Source organism: Pleurodeles waltl, chromosome 6 (assembly GCF_031143425.1).
Source record: "Pleurodeles waltl isolate 20211129_DDA chromosome 6, aPleWal1.hap1.20221129, whole genome shotgun sequence".
In the NCBI taxonomy this organism is placed as follows: domain Eukaryota; kingdom Metazoa; phylum Chordata; class Amphibia; order Caudata; family Salamandridae; genus Pleurodeles; species Pleurodeles waltl.
In genome coordinates, this window is record NC_090445.1 from 718,961,099 (window position 1) to 718,982,762 (window position 21,664).

The following is a 21,664-nucleotide window of genomic DNA, read 5'->3' on the forward strand; positions in this document are numbered from 1 at the left end:
GGCATTTTACTTTCACTGTTTTCTCTTGCTTGACACACCTTTGGCTTCTAAACAATCACCTGTTTGGAGATGAAAGTAAACAGGGGTATTAGTATGTGACTTTCTGCCTGCCGATGGTGCTGCCGTGAGGGTCTCTGAGTCACACCTTGCTTAGGATAGTTAGCCATATTTAGCGGTTACTTCCCCTACCAGCCCTAGATGGTGTCCATGAGGGAGAATATTACAGAAATAGAAGCTTCTACTATTGTCTCGCAGTGACATCATTATGACAGAAAAACACCTCCTACCCTTCTGTGTTGAGGAGCCAGCACTGCACTGATATGTACCTCGTCTGGAATTTGCAACACTCCAGTGCTTTGGGGGTGGACCAGGTGAGCTGACTGAATCATCAAAGCGTTACTACCATTCCCTTCCAGTCGACTGCCTTGAAATATACCTATGTGACAGTACATTGAGGCTAGCTAGGGCTTAGCATGTATTGTTTTCCACTAAGATTAAAAAGGCATTCAATAAATGCTATCACAATAATTCTTCTCAAAACCCAAGTAGGCATCATCAGACAAAGGAACTTTCTAGAAAGCCTATGACTTTCTGTCTTTGAATTACATGTCAAATATCACAGCCACTATTGTGGCTTCTGGGCAGGGAACAGGAAATATTAATCCAACCCACTGAGTTGTTAAAATGCGAAGTCAGTTTTGCTTCACTGTGGAGGAGGAATACAGGGTGCATTCACTTGATTGTGGATAAATAGGGATCGGATTATTTATCAATCCTTTGTAGGGGGAACACAAGCAGTCACAAGTTCTACAATGGAATAAATTGCTCTTTTCAGCATGCTGACATGCGCAAGCACTGAACCGTGCCTTGGTCACTCCCCTTTCGAAGACTTTGTTCACCCCCACCTAAGCTTTGCCTGATTTTTGGTCACCACTGGTAACACAAAACACAAAACACAAAGAAAACTGTGAAACACAACTGGAGCAGGATGTCCTGTGCAATAAGTGATTATATTTCAAACGGCAAAGTGCTCGGGAGCGTATGATATATATACAAAATAACATAAAAACACTAGTGACCCAAGCTTGGTATGGTTTTACTAAACATCAAGAACCCTGCTTGAAATCTCCTTGAGGTAGTCATATGGGTCAATCAAACTAAAACCAAGGATTTTCGATCCAATGAGAAACTGCCAGGTCTCATCAGGACTAAGGTCATCTGTCTGTGCACAGAGAAGAGAAAAGGTTCCTTCATTTATTGCACGAATATGCAGGCCAAACATACCTCTAATACATTTCAAAATACAGACGATATACCTCTGTAGTGATTCTCAGGGCAGACGTGAGTTTTGCCAATGCGTGCAATTGCTATTATTCAATTTACCCTCATAGGCCTGACACTACCATGAAACAATACGTATGAACGAGTAAGTATATTCATGTCAACTTCAGCCGAATGAAGGCTGCTTATCCGAAATGGGTGAAGAGGATTGTTAACAGACTTTCAATGCCTGAACTGAGTCTTATCACTTCATACGGCCCTGCGTGCCACTGTGGGGCGCAGTAAATACAAGACCACACTGTCTACTGTTGTCCGGAAAAACAACCAGAAAAGTAGACAGAAAAATAACGAATGCGTCATGCGCCACTTACAGAATGAACACTGTTTCTCGATGCTCTACATAGCGATGTCACAACACCATCTACTGTGGATCTGTATTCGGACAAAATCAATTAAACCACATCAATCCATCGCTCTCAGGTGCCAGATTTACACAGTATCTTTGTGGCCGTCATATGCTAATGCGTCACATCTCTCGCCCAGCGCCGCGTGTTAATGCAGAACGCTATAAACACAAAGCCATCGTGCCTACTGTGCTGCAGCCAAACCGGTCAAAAGAGTGATAAATACGGCCACCGCCACTCGCAAAGCGGCGGCCCTGTCTCTTGTTGCTGCCCTAAATAAACCATAACATTCCACTACTATTAGGTAACAAACGGAACCAGGGTAACAAAGTATGTTTGTAGCAGGCGAAAACTCTGAGCGGATACTTGCAAAGGTATTTTCTCAGGAAGGAAGAAGCTCAGCTCACTGTAGCCAGAGTCCCATCCTCCCACAAATGACGGCGTAAAGAAGACCCCTGTAGATAAACGCAGTTGTACGTCAAGCCGGTAAGCACTAGAAAATGTTCCTGGTCCAGGATTGCCAATTTTGCAAGTTACTATTCTGGGTGTCATGGTCTTGTATTGTTTAATCTGCTCACCACCTACCTTTACAGCGCCCTTTCCACAGGCAATTAGAACAAAGAATAAACAATTACTTCGTCGCCTATGTCGCCTGTGCTTAATTTCTGATTATGTATACCGAGGCCGTCAGGCATTACGAAGGTCGAGGGGGCACTCCTTCAAAGTACATGGAGGGCCCCCCTCTGGACTTATTCAGGAGCTCTCAGGCCCTGGGAGGGTGCTGAAGGGGCCCCTGGAGCTCGCCCCCACCGCACCCCGGGGGCTGTGAGGCCTTTGTTACACCCATGCCACAGGGAAATGTCTCTCTGCATCCCAGTGGATGCGGAAAAAAATAGATTTAGAAAATAATGGAACCATACACAAAATGGTTCTGGAGTCAAGCAGGGTCAAAAAGAGACTGCAGTGTACAATACTACAGGCTAGCATAAAAGGGTATATATGGCTATATACTCTACGCAGGACTGGAAAGACATGAACAGTACCTCTGCTTTCTAGTCAGTCATATGGCAATGATTCTAATTAAAAGATAAAAATCCTCATTGTCCCTCATTGTACTTCATAAAAGTATCTATCACAGAACAAATCTAAGTAGACAATCCACCAACCATTACATCATCAGAATGAAAAGTGTCTCTTATTCCAGTGATTGTCACCAAAACTGCTGACAAGCAATGTATAGAGCCTTATGCAGGTCTTTAAATGTTCAACAATGCTAAACTCCATAGTATGTAAACATAGTTTCGAACTTTGCTGTGCTTTGCAGCTTGTCCATCCATATGCATTTTCTGATGGTAAATCAGGATCCGATGTTGCCTCTTCTGCTTCCCGTTTTATCATCTCCACGACCTACTGTCTGATGATGTCTCTGTTGGATTCGAGTTCGGCAACATGCAAGTTAGCTATATCCGGAGCAAAGCAAGATCCCATAGCTGCTCCCTTTGTTTGTATGCAAAAATTAATTTTTAAACATGAAGTAATCTTTTTCAAAGCAATTTCAGTTAATTGCAAAATAAACCCGAGGGTGATGTTAGTGGTGTTATTGCTCTGGCTCAGGGGTCTCCAGCATTTTCTGTAATAAGAGCTACTTATCTTCCCTGCAAATCATCTCAAGCTACTAATATTAGTACTGTAGTAGTAGCATGTCGGACAAGAGTGGTGGCTACCCTACGCAAGTTTACCAGCAGTAATCATGCCAGAACTAATGTAAAATAAAGATTTTGGCAATTTGGAATACCTTTATGTGGGTATATCCCTAGCAATAGTGTTAGTAGTAAGTCTTCCAAACACTACATGAATTATCACTCACATATCAGCTTTAAATATGTTTTGGAAATTCAATGACTTTTTTTTTAACCAAACATCAGCTTATCAGTTCTGAAAAAACACACATTTCTATCTCAAATACACACTTTTCAATTTTGGTATGCATATATTAATTCAGCCAACTAAGACTTTGCATTTATGAACACCTACTTACAGGTAGCTGGAGAGCTACCAGTAACTCATGAACTACTTATTGGAGAAGCGTGTTCCTCTCTGTAGTCTCAAGTGCCACCATTTGTGGAATGTATTTATACTAGGATTCCACATCTGAGGTTACTAGAATGTCCTGCTGATGATAAACTCTGCATCTTTGTTCAATATTTATGAAATTGGTACTGTCTTTTACAGAAGGTGCAATTTTAAGGACTTCACGAAGAAATACGCAAATTTGCAGAAGGGTTCCAAAACTGAATCATACTCCAAAGTAATGGGTCTCTTGTGGCTCTTTCAAGTTTTTGTGTACCTTTGAGAAAGTGTAAGAAAATGGTATTCTCAGGTATATTCTATTCAAGAATGCTTGTTTTTTTAATTAATGAAACCTATGTGTAATCCTATGTTTGCGATCATGCAGGTCTTGATTTAGATCTAACACAGTGGACTAGCTTCAAAGTTTTTTAATGTGCTCTGTTATTTATTTGGGAAAAGCGCCCGCCCCGCAGTGGGGGGGTGCGTCCCGTTAGGAGACGGGGCCTCCAAGGCACTGGGGCACTCCCCCCCCTTTCCTTCTGCCGGGGGTGCCGGAGTTCGGCCGGATTTCCGCCCTGGCGCCTCGCGAGGCGTTAGAGCGGAAGTCAATCCTGCAGGGGGCATGACGTGGGGCCGGCGTTCGCCGTGCGCCGGTTCCGGCCGGCGCATACTGGTGGGGGGCTATTTAAAGGCCCCCCCAAGAAGGCTAGACCTTCTTTTCCTGTGTGCGGCGGCGGGACCTGGCGTGCGGCCCGCGATTGTTATTCTTGGAAGAACTGCGCCTCTGGGTCGCGGAAGTCAGGTACGAGAAGAGCTGCCGGGCTGTTGGTGGGCTCGGGGCACGGCGGTCACCAGGGACCGCAGGAGATCAGCCGACTGAGGGGGGCTCCGAATTATTTATTATGCGGTGGTATCAGATGCTTGGGGGTACCAAGGGCGTATTTCATGACGGGGGACCCACCTGTGTGAGGGGGACTGAAGCGTTGTTTTGGGGTAACACGTGAGGCTGGCCAGGGAACACATACGTTACTTGGAGTCGGCGGAGCGGTCGTTCCTCCGGTATGAGGCGGATTGGACAATAACTAAGTGGCGCTAAGATTTCCGTGTGTTTTTCATTTTTCTTTTTGAAAGTGTAGATGGGAACGCAAAACGCACCATTTCTATTTTAGATAGTCACCGGATGAGCTCACTCTTTGAGGGTTGGTTCAGTATGGTATCTTGAGTGCGGATTGCGGTGGCACATATAGCGCGCACCAGGTGCTTCTAACCGGGTTAGGCAGTAAGGGAGCCGCTGGGGATGTGATCGTTTTCGTGCTTTGTTTCATTGAGCATTGCCTTGTTCTGTTGGTTACAGCTTTTCAAATTATCATGCACAGTGAATGGTTCTGTGCATTATAAAGTACAGTGAGTTGCCACCTTTTGGGTACAACAAAGTGGGTAGCGGGTCGAGTGGTGTCCAAGCGTGGTTGCCTGCTTCCCGGAGTTGTGCGTAGGTTACAGTCAGTGGAGTGTGAGCAAAGAGTCACGATACGAATCTTCTCGTGTAAAGAGTGCCCGTGCCTCTGTTGGTTCTCTCCCGGTATTATGTTGCGTAAACGCGCTTAGCAGTTGCCGATTCCGGAAACTGGCCGCGGTTACAGGCCCTGTCGTGCCAGGGGCGTCTCCCTTTGTTTCACCGTGTTTTCACCTATATTGAATTCCTGCCCCCCTCCTCTAAAGTGTCTCCGGTGCCCTACCGCTTCCCGTGACTTTTACGAAAACCTCGTCCTGCGTCTGGAGGCCTCGTGCAGCACCGATTGCCCCCCGCCTCCCAGAAGAGGGAGGTACGTATAGGCGGAGGTGAAAACGAGGAGGAGTGGCGTGCACGGGCTTGTCTGGCGAGAACGCGCACATATCGCGCGCGCTATTTTTCTGAGGAGAGTTGGAACTAAATGTTCGGGTTGAGGCTGCGGATTGGGCGGATTGGGCCACCCGCCGTTCCAATGGGGATGGGTCATTTCTGGACTAGTTGTGGAGGCCTCCCTTTGGTACATGGCACTGGAGGTTTTCTGGTGCGGTTCTGTGACTCAACCGTTTGCTTATATTAGGACTAGATGTGGACACATCCTCAACATTTGCACGGCTCGTGGAATAGTCCCGCTGTAAGAATGCGGCCCTCCGGTACACAGCTGGAAAAAGGAGAGACGTACCTGCTTCCTGCCTCCGTTAACCCTGTATTCCTTAGCCTTAGTCATCGCGTCGTGAGCGCTACCTTCAGAGATGGCGAAATAGAGTAGTTGATAACCGTTGATTTAGCTTCGTCATTGAATTTGCCCGAGTGGTTGTTGTATGCTCGTATTAAGCCTGTTTTGACGCGAACACTGCGTGGCGTTGGAAAGTTATGGTGAGCGCATGTACCATCGCCCTTAAAGATGGACCTCATCAGCACACGATGGTGACTTGTTTAAACAATGGTAAAACTGTTTGTCAGTTGCATGCATACTCTGGGTTTGATAATTCATCACTTGCTATGTTGATTCCTCGTAAGGCGTGAACGTAACTTAATGGGTGTCTTTCCACACCCCTTGGGTGCCTCTTGCGTAGCCATGTCTATTGGCTGTGATTGGCAAGCGGAGATACCGTGTTTAACTTGTAAATTCCAATTATTGGTTATTCCTGGAATGTTATCTTCGTCACATAAAAGCAGTTACCTCTTTGGTCTTAATCTATTGGTCTAAATAAATGTATATGCCTCTTGATCCCAGGGATAACTTGTTTGCCACCGGCGTTAAGGCTAATTTAGAAAATGTATTTTAAAATCCTTTATTTTACCTCTGCATTTGGTGTCCACATGACACTTCATCAGTTTACTGCAAACTGCGTCATCAACCCTGCACCCAACTTCATAACCAGGCTTTGTTACCCAAGTCTCTAATAATTTGGGTTTTAATGTTGTGCGGGACTAAATATAGCCCTGTTGGGCCTTTCTAAAAATGATACAAGGGCTCAGTGCAGTTCACAAATGCAAGATAGGAGCATTTCTGCTATACAGGGCATGGTGGTCCAGAATACACAGAACACGGACTTGGAAAGGGAGGACATAAAAGAGGAATACTGGGATAGTCACAGTTTGACATTGACACAAGTGGATGGGCGCAGGCATCACTATAGAGTAGTGGTTTTCAAACTTTTCAATGTCGTACCTCGTTCCCCCAGTTGAAAAATAAAAATCATTGGGGCCCACCTTCACCGGGTGAAAGGATTTTTGAAGTTACTTGAAAGGGGTACCTTGCTATTCGCATAAGTACATTTGGCTACAGTTGCTTTTGAACTCGGTACTCTCCTGTGAGGTAGTTCGATCTCAGTTTAGAATCATTTCTTAATCTGCACACATACTGTATGAATCCGTGGTGATGGGTCTACATATGTACTCTAACAGCATCCCTGTTCCCGAGTGTAGATTTAGCGCCTTTTGTTATCAAGGGTTCACCTTCTCGGCGAGACAGGCGAGACGCCTCACTGTTTCTTAGGGAGGGACGAAAGTCCCCAGGCTGGAGGTGCTTTGTTCACAAGGGTGTTAAGGGGTGATGGGGCCTTTTTTCTTCTGAGCATTTCCTCCTGAAAGCAGTGGTTTGTCCTGGGTTGTTTAATACAGTCTCATCAGTTGTCACAAAGGTCTGTTGGTGACCTGTACTTCTGGGAGCAGCAGGTTGGAGATGCTGGTCGTGCTAATTGCTGATCATTCTGGTTCTAATGTGGTTATTTGCAGGTGAAAATTCATTGAGGAGTGTTTGGGGAGGGAACAAATAAAATGTTCAGTTGCTAAAGTCATGCAGGTCATGTTGGCACTGGTAAGGAACCATGCAGGCTCCAGGTGGGGTACATTAAGTGAGCACAGGGGTACACTGAATCCAACGTGCATTGAATGCAATCAAAGGGTAGGTCTTCCTTGTTAGCAAACTCTAATTCGGAGAGCATGTAGGGGGCTGGGCTTGGTCGCGTTCAAGCATTAATACATAGCAATAATGTATATCCCCGTTTCCTGCTCTAAACTAGGGGCAGGGACGAGGTCAGCGGTTAGGCCTCACAAAAAGGCAATGGCGGCACCAAATACTCTCTTGGCACAGGAGCAATTTTCCTCAGCAATAATTGGAGGGGGCATTACATATAGGTAATTTAGGGTGCCGAGTTAACATGGCTCACCGCAGGATTTGCAATAGTACATGATGCTACTCTGCGTCTGTCGGTGTTCTCCAACCTTTAAAGCCTGGGCGGTAGAAACAGAACCCCAGTCATATACGGAATTCCTAAAGGGGCTCCTGGGGTTGGGATAGCTTGACCAGCTAGGGTTTGCATTATTACCTGTAGTGCACTTCCAGCACTTAAGGAAGGTCTGGCAAGAAATAGGGTGGGAAGGCTCCTTAACACCCTGATGGTGCCACAGTGTCTGCATCTTAGGTAACTAGCAATGGGTGCTGGTAGATGGAGCTTCTGTTGTCCTTTGGTTGCATCGCGGGGTGAAAGGCTGATACACGAACATATTTCATTGCCTTAGTGGCTCGAATTGAGGGGGATGGGGGCTCCTGCCCCGGGCCACCCTATCTCTCACCTATGGCGGGTGAGATACATAATCATTTGGGAGCCCATCCCTTCATCCTTTTGAGGTCAGATCAATGAATACCAATTTTACAGTAACCAAGCTACTGTGAGTCCGTAAATGACTCGGGCAATTCAAAGAGGTACCCGTATGATACCTAGTTAGTTCCTTGTCCTTGGGTTCATCGGTATGTTTGGCAAAAACATATCTCTTTGTTCCGTGAATGGGCACTGTTTCATCATGTGGTGTTGGCAGAGAGGCACCGATGTGCGCCAGCATGACTGCACTCACATCTCATGGGTAATGGCACAGCTTACACGAGCCCCTCCCTTCTCGAGCCTTGGGGCTCCTTTCCCTGCCCAATGCAAGCCTAGCGGGGGGCATAGCAATCCCTCGCTGGGTCAATTGCAGGTTGTCTCTCTCTCCCTCATCTTAGCGGGTCGTCTCTCTCTCGCCCTGTCGCTGGAACCCCTGTGGTCCCACTCCCTAGGAGGCCTGTTCCGGCCAGAACCCTATGATGCTTCAGCAACATTCTGCTGGGACCACGGCAAGCAGCTGCTCACTTGACTTATAGGCATCCTGTTGGTGGGCAGTTGAAATCTGTAAGGCAGTAACCCCCATTTCCTGTGGGAGAGGGGTGCACTTCCTCAGCAAAGGTTTTCCTTCACACGGGTGAAGATGAACGGGTTCGGTATTAGCTCTCTTCAGACAGGGCGACGGACTCAGGAATAACTGCGGCTCCCAACTGGTTATTTGGCGGTCATTTCTTCAAGGGGCGGATGCCGCGGCGGCAAACGCCGGTATGTTCTCAGGGGAAGCAGGAGCAAGCGGCTAGGGGCCTCCCCCTGTTTGCTGCTGGCGTTGTATGCAGCCGGTGATGCATTGGAAATTGCTATTCTGCTTCGCTTATGCCTCGCTTCTGTTAAACACACTCATGCTTGTTTTCTTCTGTTTCAGTAGCAGGATGGTTTATGAGTGCTCAATCACTCCTTTGTCTGGCAGGCGGCTTACAGGTTGCCTCCGCTCCGTAAGCCCATGCCGGCAGGGGCTGCGCAGCATACACAGTGGTGATCGTCGGGCTGAGAGTCGCTCACCTACAGCGACTGGTCCTGAAGGTGAAGGGGGGCGGGGGACTTCTGTTCCCAGACCTCTTTGCCGTATACAGGTGAGACTTGGTCAGCCCCCTTTTTTTGGGTGGGGTGGGCGAAGGACCTTTTGGGCCCTGGTCGCCCTTGTGGCGGAAATTGAGATAAAAAATGTGACTAGAAACAATAGGAGGGGTTCCCCAAGGTGGGGCCCCCAGGAGGACATCTGGGATAGGATCCTGAAGTTCTGAGCCAACCAGCGGATGTACACACCAGATCAGGGGGTAAGAGACCTCAGATCGCTGGGGGAGAACATGGGGCTCCAGCTCTTGGCTCCCCCCATTACACCCCAGGGCTGATTGGTGTTTGGAGGGGGGGCGGAACCCGAAACTGGAGGACAAGGTACCGTGTAGTCGGGGTAACCGTCCCTCCTGGGATACAGGTGACACATGGGTCACCTGTGTGGTCCAAATGGTGGTTCAGGACAGGAAGGGATCCTGTCAGATTGGTTATGGTCACAAGAATTTCTCAGTAACATGTAAATAAAAACTGTTTTTCCTGTTGACTAACCTTGCCATGCTTGCTATTTGATGTTTGGCTTATTGAAGTATGAGTCATTTTGAATTATGTCTTTTGAAATAAAAGATACTTCTTCCAACGAGTAAAGTTTGTCGTCTCGTGTATTCCTGGCGGGGGGAGTGTGGGCCGTTTTGGAGGCCTCCGGATCCTAGGGAAAAGCGCCCGCCCCGCAGTGGGGGGGCGCGTCCCGTTAGGAGACGGGGCCTCCAAGGCACTGGGGCACTCCCCCCCCTTTCCTTCTGCCGGGGGTGCCGGAGTTCGGCCGGATTTCCGCCCTGGCGCCTCGCGAGGCGTTAGAGCGGAAGTCAATCCTGCAGGGGGCATGACGTGGGGCCGGCGTTCGCCGTGCGCCGGTTCCGGCCGGCGCATACTGGTGGGGGGCTATTTAAAGGCCCCCCCAAGAAGGCTAGACCTTCTTTTCCTGTGTGCGGCGGCGGGACCTGGCGTGCGGCCCGCGATTGTCCCACCCACCCTCTCCTTTATGTTTAGTAGTTTGGAAAGAAGTTGGGAAATTGAGATAAAAAATGTGACTAGAAACAATAGGAGGGGTTCCCCAAGGTGGGGCCCCCAGGAGGACATCTGGGATAGGATCCTGAAGTTCTGAGCCAACCAGCGGATGTACACACCAGATCAGGGGGTAAGAGACCTCAGATCGCTGGGGGAGAACATGGGGCTCCAGCTCTTGGCTCCCCCCATTACACCCCAGGGCTGATTGGTGTTTGGAGGGGGGGCGGAACCCGAAACTGGAGGACAAGGTACCGTGTAGTCGGGGTAACCGTCCCTCCTGGGATACAGGTGACACATGGGTCACCTGTGTGGTCCAAATGGTGGTTCAGGACAGGAAGGGATCCTGTCAGATTGGTTATGGTCACAAGAATTTCTCAGTAACATGTAAATAAAAACTGTTTTTCCTGTTGACTAACCTTGCCATGCTTGCTATTTGATGTTTGGCTTATTGAAGTATGAGTCATTTTGAATTATGTCTTTTGAAATAAAAGATACTTCTTCCAACGAGTAAAGTTTGTCGTCTCGTGTATTCCTGGCGGGGGGAGTGTGGGCCGTTTTGGAGGCCTCCGGATCCTAATCTAAAGATCTCCTTTTTAATACTTGTTAGAGTCATGAAGGATTATGGCTTTATCCAGTGGTTGTGACTTAATGCTACAAGCACATTACATTCAGCACTGGAAATGTTGAATGAAACTTATCTGTTTTGTTTTTCCAGATTGTTAACCATTTACAAATTGGCATTCTCAAATGCCAAAACTTCAGCTGACAGCAGGTTGGCTGGGTGTATAATGCGGAAAGGAGGGACAGGACAGTACCAGTTGCGTCTCTAGTGCCTTCCCTATCCTTAAAAGATTGTCCTAATCTGATTTTACTAAAACATTGTAACAGTTCAGCATTAATTCTGAATAAATCTGATCGTTCTGTGATGACAAACCTCAATCCTGTGCTGCAAATCAGATTTTCATCATTTCTAGTACATGGCAGGAGATGTTAACAAGCATTTGCAATACAGTGGGTCTCACATTTGCTCGAGTTCGAGCTCTTGGCATTGTAAACTCCCTAACTCGTCTTTTCTTGCACATAAATTGAAAATGAAAAGTAAAACAGTTTCACATAAGCAAGTCAATTCAAAACGACATGCCATGAGAGTGAAGGGGACAAAAAAAGTTTGTTCGCAGTCAAACGTTTCGGCAAAAGTGCAATTAGCCATGTAACAGGGTCAATGGCTAAGGCAGTAACCAAACCGCCCCAAGGAGGAACAAACATAAAGTATTTACCAATGATAACAAAGGATGTTTGAAGGGCAAATTCATGAATGAGCGATAGTGATGGGAGTGAGGTGGGCGTGGTTAAAAGCCCAAATAGATAACAAAACGTCAGAAAAGCAGCGCTTGCACGCTGCTACGCTCAACCTAAAAATGGGAGAGCTCTGCACACTTTGTGACTCTGGCACCAGTAGTATTGGTAGCAAGTATGCCTCTCCTCTGACTGAGAGTGACCACCCCCCATCCTCTCTCCCTCACTTTGCCTCTTGGTCTTCCCCTCACCCTCTGGTTGCTGTAGTCTGAAAAGGGGTTTGTGGACCTGTGTCTCTGATGTACTTGGGCCTGGTTTCTCTTGTTCATCAGAGCTCACTGAGAAGTTGGAAAAAGAAGCAATTTTACGCACCCCACTTGTATTATCTACACCTGCTGTATGATTGGAAGAATAAAAATCACTTCTCAAGTAAAGCTACACCAGTTTCTTGGTGTTCCTAGAAGTGCCCTTCTGTACTTTGTCAACTTGTTTGTCTAGATTTATAGAATGAAAACCATCTATCCTTTTTGCGTATTGTCAAGTGCTGCTTTTGCATTCTCTATAGCATTACCATTCTCAATCTTGTCATCAAGGTAAGTAATCTTTTTTTTTTGAGGATTGACAAGTTTTTTAGTGCAGTGTCAATTAACAATGCGATCCAGTATCTTGAGCAATTATTAGGGATAAAGGAAAAGTTTTTCTTGAATATTTCTTTTTGGATGAAAATGGTAGAAACATTCTTAAGGTGAAGGCCCACTGATATCATATCCGTTTTCAGATACCATTGCCATGTATGTCAGGCCTAACCACTTTTTTCTTTAGTTTCTCAAAATTACCTAATTCAGTTTGAATGTTCTGCATAGGGGCCGATCTTGAACCCAATCGTGACAGCCCATCAATCCTTTTTTTTTTTTTTCTTCACAGTATGATGAAGTCTCATTTGCCATCCATTTGCTACAAAATCCGCAATATGTTTATGTTGGTATAAATTAATGGAGTTAAATACATTCATTTATATTAATTCTTTTTTGTTTACATTTAAAAATGATTTAGTGTCTAAAGTGAAAACATGTAAGTAATTTATCATGTTAATAATTATTAAAATTGATGTATGGAATGCATTAAAAGTAATTTAACTATATTTTGATTAAGATGAATGGCACAATAATTAAAAAATTCAAAACTGGTGTTAAAATATTTTTAATGAAATAATAATTATGTGTTAGTTGGCTATATTTTTTAACATTACATTGTCTTTTTTTTGTAAAGCATTTTAATTTCATATTATTTCCTATAGGTTTTATTTTATGACACTGACTCCATTATTTTCTATGGAAGGGTGTTTCAGTTTCAGTGGTTGGCCATGTGTGGTGCTGGACTTACTACTGTCTCTTTTAGGCTATAGTAATTTACACTTGTAAAGTTGGCACCACCCCCATGCACCCCAGGGGTAGAGATGCACTATTGAGTAACTTTACACTCCGATTTTTTGCATTTAAAAAAGTAATAATGTTTCTCAAAATTGTAAGAGTAAATTGCATGTGTAAATTATGCACAAGTGTAAGTTAACATCTTGAATAACCCAGGTAAATTGTGAAGTAACAGGTGGAGTAGTTACTGTCTGACTACAATCTTTAAGGTAAGACATAATTCAATCACATACCTTGCCTCTAATTCCTATGTCAAAAATAAAACACAGCATATTGAGAAGCCTAAAGTCCAAGGAGGGTTTAAGGCAAAAAACAGGCAGCAGAGCAAAAGATCAAATACAATTGTTGGTTTAATTGACCAGGGATCTCAATAGAAAATAATCAATTAGAACCTAAAGCTAAAATATATAGACAAGTAGACCAATATATATATATATGTTTTCCCTTAGCACAAGTAGATGAACTTAGTCATCTGATACAAACTTTTTATCTTGTTATAAATTTATCTGATGTGGAGGTGGCAGGATCTTACCCCCGAAGGAGTGCTGAATGGACTTGAGGATGCATATTCAGCCAGTGCAATATTTCAAGGGTGACGTTTTGAATACATTCTTGCAAATGCTTGACCATTTCAACATACCTCAAAATCCATTGTCTGCAATACCCCACCAGTAAAAAAAAACGAAACAAACGTACCTGAGAAACAGTTAGAGGAGGGGGAAACTTTACTTTGAAGCCTTATGCTCCATCTTAGCCAATTTAATGAGTAGATAGACTGAATCCTCCTTGTAATGATCTAGAGTGACAGATGGCAGCAATAAATCATCAAAATATTTGATTGGAGTAGACACAGAGTGAAAAACCAACATGTCCAAATCCTACTTTAGGGCTTGTGAAAAGATTGAGGAAGACTCTATAAATTCTGAAGGTAGACAAGCCTGCAAAGGTTTGAACTCCCAGAATGTGAGCAAGATGAGATACTGACTTGACGTATGTATAGGAATGGAAAAGAAGGTAGTCAACCACAGTGAACCAATGAGCATTGGCAGTGGTGCAAGAAATAAAGATGGTGCGGTTAGGGACCACAGAAAACTCAGGATTATAGCATTACCAATGACCCTAATGTCCTTTATATAGCTGCACATATTGGCCTTCACATCCTTGTATATAGAGAGAGTCGGGGATCACATCTACTAATGATAGGTACTAGTACTCCTGGGCTTAATGAAACTGCTATTTCAGGATGCACGTCTTCCTCTGCCTCAGGTTTTAAAGGATGTTGAGATATTCTGGGAAACGTCTTCTGTGAGGCAACCTTTAACTGTTTTGGTTCCAACAAGGAGATAACTCCCACATGACTGGACCCTGGGGACCACAGTGTGAATGCTACCTGTGCAAGTAATTCTGTTAAATCAGGAGACATGATAACTGGTCTTGGCTCCTCTAAGCAACTCAAACTTTCACTTCCTCTGAGCAACTCAAACGTTCACTTTTCACCAATAGAAATGGTAACTGGGTCAGTAATATTCTGAAGAAATACTGATCCCATGCATCGAAATACTCGAGAGGTGAAGACAGGAATACAGAGGTTTTGGGGTCAAAATACTTGTGCCTGTGTCAATAATGCAAGTGGTGTGTTTTTCATTGATGTCACAATTCAAATAAGGACCCTTTTGATTTACAGGTTTAAAGGTTAACATAACACTGTTGGAATCACTTGGGTTGTCCTAAATTCATGGTAAGGATTCAGAAAGATTTGATTATACCCAGGTTGGTCAGAGAGTCCTGGTGCACTGTAATGCGAGTGGGCAATAAATTCTGTACCGCCGGTGGCGTTGGCGGAATTTTGGCCGCTTTGCATTATGCTTGTAACGAGTTACGGCCAAATTTTGCCAACCACCACTCGGTGAAGATTGTTCTTGCACACGCATGCCAATGGTAAGTTGGCGAGTGTGATTGATAATTGACATTCAATAGCATGATTTTCAGGTGCTGAGAGGGCACCCAGTGAGATTTTGTGGTTTGTCTCAAGCTTTTGAGAGTGATCAAAGGACTTTGATCTAGCCAGTCCTTACTCCACAGGGCAGAATGGGCACATGGTCTAGACCGACGTTACTCAAAGTACGTCCCGCGTGCCGCCAAAGGCCCCACAGACCTACCTTGGAGGCCCGCGGACACGTCCAAGAAACGCCAGATAATAATGGCCGCAGTATATAAACATAGAAGAGGGCCGCGGGAGCATGCGCAATAGTGGCTTCTTTGCACATGCTCCGGCGGCCCTCCTCTATGTTTACGTACGGCGGCCATTATTTATGGCATTTCCATGACGATCCTGGAAGCCAAAGCCCCTTAAAAGTCAGCACTTGCAGCTAACTTTTACGGGGCTTTTTCGTCTGCTTCCTGTCACCGGCTCCACGTCTGCCGCCCGCCTGCCTGCCTGCCGTTCTACATTTGTGGCATCTTTACAGTGCTTTATTGAGGCAAGTAAGGCTCTTTGGTTATTTATTTATTTGTTTTTAATGTAGTGTGTGTGTTACTGGGGTAGGGGTGAAAGCAGATGGCGCTGTGTGTGTGCGCTGTGTGTGTGCGCTGTGTGTGTTTTACTGGGGTAGGGGTGAGAGCAGATTGCGCTGTGTGTGTGCGCTGTGTGTGTGTTACTGGGGTAGGGGTAAGAGCAGATGGCGCTGTGTGAGATACTGGGGTAGGGGTGAGAGCAGATGGTGCTGTGTGTGTTACTGGGGTAGGGGTGAGAGCAGATGGCGTTGTGTGTGATACTGGGGTAGGGGTGAGAGCAGATGGCGCTGTGTGCAGATGGCGCTGTGTGTGTATGGCGCTGTGTGTGTTACTGGGGTAGGGGTGAGAGCAGATGGCGCTGTGTGCTGATGGCGCTGTGTGCAGATGGCGCTGTGTGTGTATGGCACTGTGTGTGTTACTGGGGTAAGGGTGAGAGCAGATGGCGCTGTGTGTGATACTGGGATAGGGGTGAGAGCAGATGGCGCTGTGTGTGTGCGCTGTGTGTGTTACTGGGGTAGGGGTGAGAGCAGATTGCGCTGTGTGTGTGCGCTGTGTGTGTGTTACTGGGGTAGGGGTGAGAGCAGATGGTGCTGTGTGAGATACTGGGGTAGGGGTGAGAGCAGATGGTGCTGTGTGTGTTACTGGGGTAGGGGTGAGAGCAGATGGCGCTGTGTGTGATACTGGGGTAGGGGTGAGAGCAGATGGCGCTGTGTGCAGATGGCGCTGTGTGTGTATGGCGCTGTGTGTGTTACTGGGGTAGGGGTGAAAGCAGATGGTGCTGTGTGCTGATGGCGCTGTGTGCAGATGGCGCTGTGTGTGTATGGCGCTGTGTGTGTTACTGGGGTAGGGGTGAGAGCAGATGGCGCTGTGTGTGATACTGGGGTAGGGGTGAGAGCAGATGGCGCTGTGTGCAGATGGCGCTGTGTGTGTATGGCGCTGTGTGTGTTACTGGGGTAGGAGTGAGAGCAGGTTGCGCTGTGTGCAGATGGCGCTGTGTGTGATACTGGGGTAGGGGTGAGAGCAGATGGTGCTGTGTGCAGATGGCGCTGTGTGTGTATGGCGCTGTGTGTGTTACTGGGGTAGGAGTGAGAGCAGATGGCGCTGTGTGCAGATGGCGCTGTGTGTGTATGGCACTGTGTGTGTTACTGGGGGAGCAATGTTTGAAAAAGGGGGCGGGTGGTTGTGCCCCCGATAAGCCCCGCCCCCCCACCCCCGCTGTCACTTCAGTGCGGCCCTCGGCCGCAAACCATACTGCAATTTTGGCCCCCGAGAAAAAGTTTGTGAGTACCCATGGTGTAGACCAATCCACAGTAGTAGAATCAGCCGCTGACTTGGTCGTTTTTCTGTCTGCCATTCATATTGTTGCACTTGCTTGCACGTTACCTCCTTGTGCTCTAATTGCTGGCAGTCCCACAGGTGCTGCTCTCTTTCCGGGTTGCCAACCCCATCGGTCAGCATGGGGAACATGTTCAATAAATTCTCCTCCTTCATGGCCTCGCTTTCCTTCTTCTCCTCTTGTGGTTCAGTTATCTAGGGTAATAGGTAGAGAAGGCAGAGCATTCGGAGTACAAGCATTAACTCTGTCACTGAGGTGGCAAAGTTGATATTCCATTTTCTCCTGATTATCTTTCATACCCTGAAAATGGAATTTGTGCTTGCATGTGTGTGTCTCTTCCTGCCACTGAATGAAGAGTGACCACTGTTTGGTACCTGTTCTGTTGCTAGGGACTTTCTGCCTCGTCAGCAAATTAGCCAATCTCTCTATATCTAAGGTATAATGCTGTGGAAAGGACTATTTCACATCCTCAAAAGTGAGTTCTACTTACTCTCGTAAGTATTTATACATGCATTAACAATATTGTTGCTGCACAGTATCATAGCATAGGCAGAATTCCCTTTTGGTGGTGTTTCACTACATTTAGGTTGTCCTGCTCCCATTTCAATTGCTTATAATCCACTAACTCTCGGGAAAAGGATCTGCAGGCATTGTGCCCACAGTTTATCTCTTAGAGAGATAGAAAAGGAAACAGAAAGTGTTCGATTTGGTCATTATTCCTTCTAATTAACCTTATGGAAGGGGGGGGGGGCGTCACAAACTCACACCCAAATATCCCCTTGCATTTGATGAAGCTTAAGTCTAAAAAGGTAGGATGGCTAGATCAGAGAGTCTCTTTCTCTCACACATTCCTCCTTCAGAAGTCCATACTTTGTGTCTAAGCCTTCCCTATCACCCCTGCTATCCTACTATTTCTAGAGCCCACTCGCCCTATATCCTGGGTTCACACTAGGACTCAATTGTTTTCCCTTTTTATCCAGACTACCCCCAATCCTACTTATCCAAACATTTTCCTGTCTAATCTTACATTTGTGTCCTGCCCGGATAATTTTCAACATCTTTTTTGATAATATATGAGTCACAAACAAAATAAGCCATGGGAGAAAGCAACAAACAAATGGTAAACATTGATAGACTTTAACAAAAACTTTGGTTCGGTTTGTTCTCATAGTTTATCCAATTGCTAGGTCCGGTAGTCAGCCGTTCTACATCCCCGTTCTCTTTTGGCCTGGCACCTGGGATCATCACCTGGAGCGCAGCACAGATCTCCCCTGCTTGCTTTCTTTAGTTTTTGAGGCAATTACTGTTGCTGCATGCACCATCTGTTAAAAAAACACATAGGGAAATCTAAAGTCCAACTAGAGTTTAGTGTAAAATAGCAGACAGCACAGCAAAAGATCAAAGACAATTGTCATTTCAACTGACCAGGCTTCTTGCTAGAAAATGGTCAGGCAGAGCCTACAGCTAAATACATGGAAAATTAGACCAGTAAATGCATTTTTACTCCCAACACAAGTAAATACAGCTCAATAATGTGACAGAAACTTTCCACTGTAAGCAAAAGAGTACCTAATGCACAGGAGGCAGGATCTCCTGCCCCCACCCCCTCAGAGAAAGTGCTGAACGGCCTTAAGGAGAAGATGTCATTCAAACACATAATACTAGCCTCATTATTCTCACAAAATCCTGCTTCCTCTTGCCATGTTTGAAACAAGATTACACTGTTCGGAAATGTGAAAGGTACAACACTGAGCCCTATGGCTTCTGGGTCTACTAGATTCAGGATAATTAGCAAGCACATTCAGAATTGCAGAAAGCCTCTACTATAAAATGTCAACCGCATTTGATTCAAATGGCTAATAAATTGAGGGTTATATGTGCAGTTATTAGAGTACATTAGCATAATACAGAAAATATCTTACAATTGTTTTCACATATGCTTACTCTAAACAAGTAGACAGATCTGTGTACAGCACTGTGTCAAATGGAGCTAAGAGACCCAACAGGAGGAGGGCAGCAACTCTCTCCAGTTCTGTAGAATCTGCAATGAATTCATTGATACATATTGATAGAAAGTTTGGCAGCACAAAGGAGGGAGTTTAGAAATGTTTTTTTCCTGGTAATGTGACCTCTTCAATATATATTACCAATGATGAGCTGGCAGAGTTCTAAGCTTTTCATTTTAATACCACCTTTACCTCCTCAGTCACAGATGTGCTGGTTTATCGCCCACCTGGGACAGCTACTAATTTCTGCCCTCAAATTGTTCGTCATGTATCTACATTGGCAATCAAAGCACACTAATTAATAATATGAGGTGATTTTAATATTAAAGTTGAAGAAATAGGCACCATGGTTACCAAAAATGTTATTGACTCACACAAGATACTTAGGCCCTCATTATAACCCAGGCGGTCGGTGACCGCCAGGGCCATAGTGGCGATAGTACCGCCAACAGGCTGGCGGTACTAGACACCTTATATTGACTGCAGCGGTTCTGCCGCTGTAACACCGCTGGGACCAGTGGTATACCGCCATGGCGGTCCCGGCAGTCGTAATCCGCCAGGGCAGCGCTGGAAGCAGCGCTGGAAGCAGCGCTGCCTTGAGGATTTCGACTCCCCTTACTGCCACCCTGTCCATGGCAGTAGACACCCCCATGGGAAGGCTGATGGTATGGGGACTTGGGGTGCCCCTGGGGGCCCCTGCACTGCCCATGCACTTGGCATGGGCAGTGCAGGCACCTCCAGGCATATCCCCATCGCACATTTCACTGCCCGAATCTCGGGCAGTGAAATGCACGATGGGTGCTACTGCACCCGCTGCACATCAGCATTGTCGCTGGCTCTATTACGAGCCGGCGGCAATGTTGATGTGACTTTTCCGCTGGCCCAGCGGACGGTAACACTGTTACCGTCTGCTGGCCCAGTGGAAAAGTCGTAATAGGGAGCCAGACATACCGCCAGCAATGGCGGTATTTTGGCACCTGCAGCCTTGGCGGTCCTTAGGAAAGACCGCTGAGGTTGTAATGAGGGCCTTAATGTGATACACATGTAGCAGGACACTGTCTGGATATCTCTTTGTGAATAATGATTTATACCTCAGCCACAGAATACCACAGTGAGTTGCTCAGATCACTCCTCAATCACTTTTATGGTCACATTGACATATGGTCCACCTATCAGTAGTTTCACAATTAAGAACACCACCAGGAGAAATGTCTCTAAGGCCACCTGTAGCAATACGGAATCTCTATGGGACACAGAGGCCCCAAGGATGGAAGTGGATCTACGATAAGCTGTATAAAACACAAATAATTAGATGATGTTCAGAAATGTTTTCCACATAGAGTAGTAGTTTGGGGGTCAAATAATCTTATAGAGATAGAAAAAATCTCCTCAGAGCAACCCTTCTGCCATTTTCCAAAATGGTGGCTATAATAGAGGAAGAAGATACATATATAAAAATGAAATTAATAATAATATTTTTTAATCCTTTTATGTATACACCAAATAATGTTTATGATCTGAATATGAAACAAATAATGTTTCTCACTCCTGTTTTAGACACATTTTCTTACTCCACTTTATTTATTTGTTTCAGCAATCACTTTTGCTACATTTGTAGAATGTTGAACATTTGAGAAGAGCATATCCATAGGGTCAACTTTTTTGTAGCACAGGTTTTGCAAGTACATGTGCATTTAAGTTCTGTGGGTAGAGGCTTTAGAAATTTCTGAGATTTTAGTACCCCATCAATACCTTCCCAACCAAATTCACACGGATCTTTCTCTACATATGCATGATCCAAAACTTTTACACATCTTCTGATCAAGTAGAACACTCTTTTAATGTGTCCATGCACAGAATATTACGTCAGTGGAAGTCAGTTAGTGGGACGGATCTCTTGAACTAACTGTACTGAGGATCGTCAAATGTGTGACAGTCAGAACTCATTTTCCACACATGCACAAGGTGTATTTCTACGACTTTAAAGTCACAGTCTTCTTCTGTCTCAGCAAATCCTTTGAGAAACTTCACAGGTTCAGCAGTTAAAGTTCAAAGATTTATTCCAATTCTGCTCATAGTGTCATTACCTGTAAGAATATGTGCCTTGATAAGAACACTATGCATTTCTGGGATCAAGTGTCTTGTACAGAACATAAAGCGGGATCAAGTGTCTTTTCTTGCTTGTTGCATAACATATCCATTACTCTGACTATCTTTGCCTTATAAACATTGCAACAAATCTAAGTAGCACAATAATAACATCTGTTTCATTTGACAGTACAGTTACTCAATTGGAACCATTTCGAGTAGCCCACTCAACATGTTGCACAACACGAAGGACAGCTTCCTCCAATTTTCTTTTAAGTTCTTGAACAATATCGCCTGCATCTTTTGAATATATCGCTGCAGGCACCAACTGCTCATTGACAATCATTCCTCTTGCAATGATTAGAAATTCAGTGTTCACTAAAGCATCAGCAATATTTTGGTGAGTCAACATCTTCAGGTTCATCTTGTTATTTGTTGATGACCAGAGTTTATCAAGTTGCACAGGTATACGTGTCAAATTTTTGATGCAGG

The 21,664-nt window shown here is 45.4% G+C and overlaps 1 long non-coding RNA gene across 1 annotated transcript in view; it reads left to right on the top strand.

Annotated features, from left to right (window-relative positions):
* The first annotated feature begins 2,067 nt into the window (after positions 1-2,067).
* Positions 2,068-21,664, top strand: part of LOC138300200 (uncharacterized) — a 104,271-nt gene continuing 84,674 nt past the window's right edge. Inside the window, exon 1 of the long non-coding RNA XR_011204888.1 lies at positions 2,068-2,171. This is a non-coding gene — a long non-coding RNA (uncharacterized lncRNA). The remainder of the gene's footprint in view (positions 2,172-21,664) is intronic.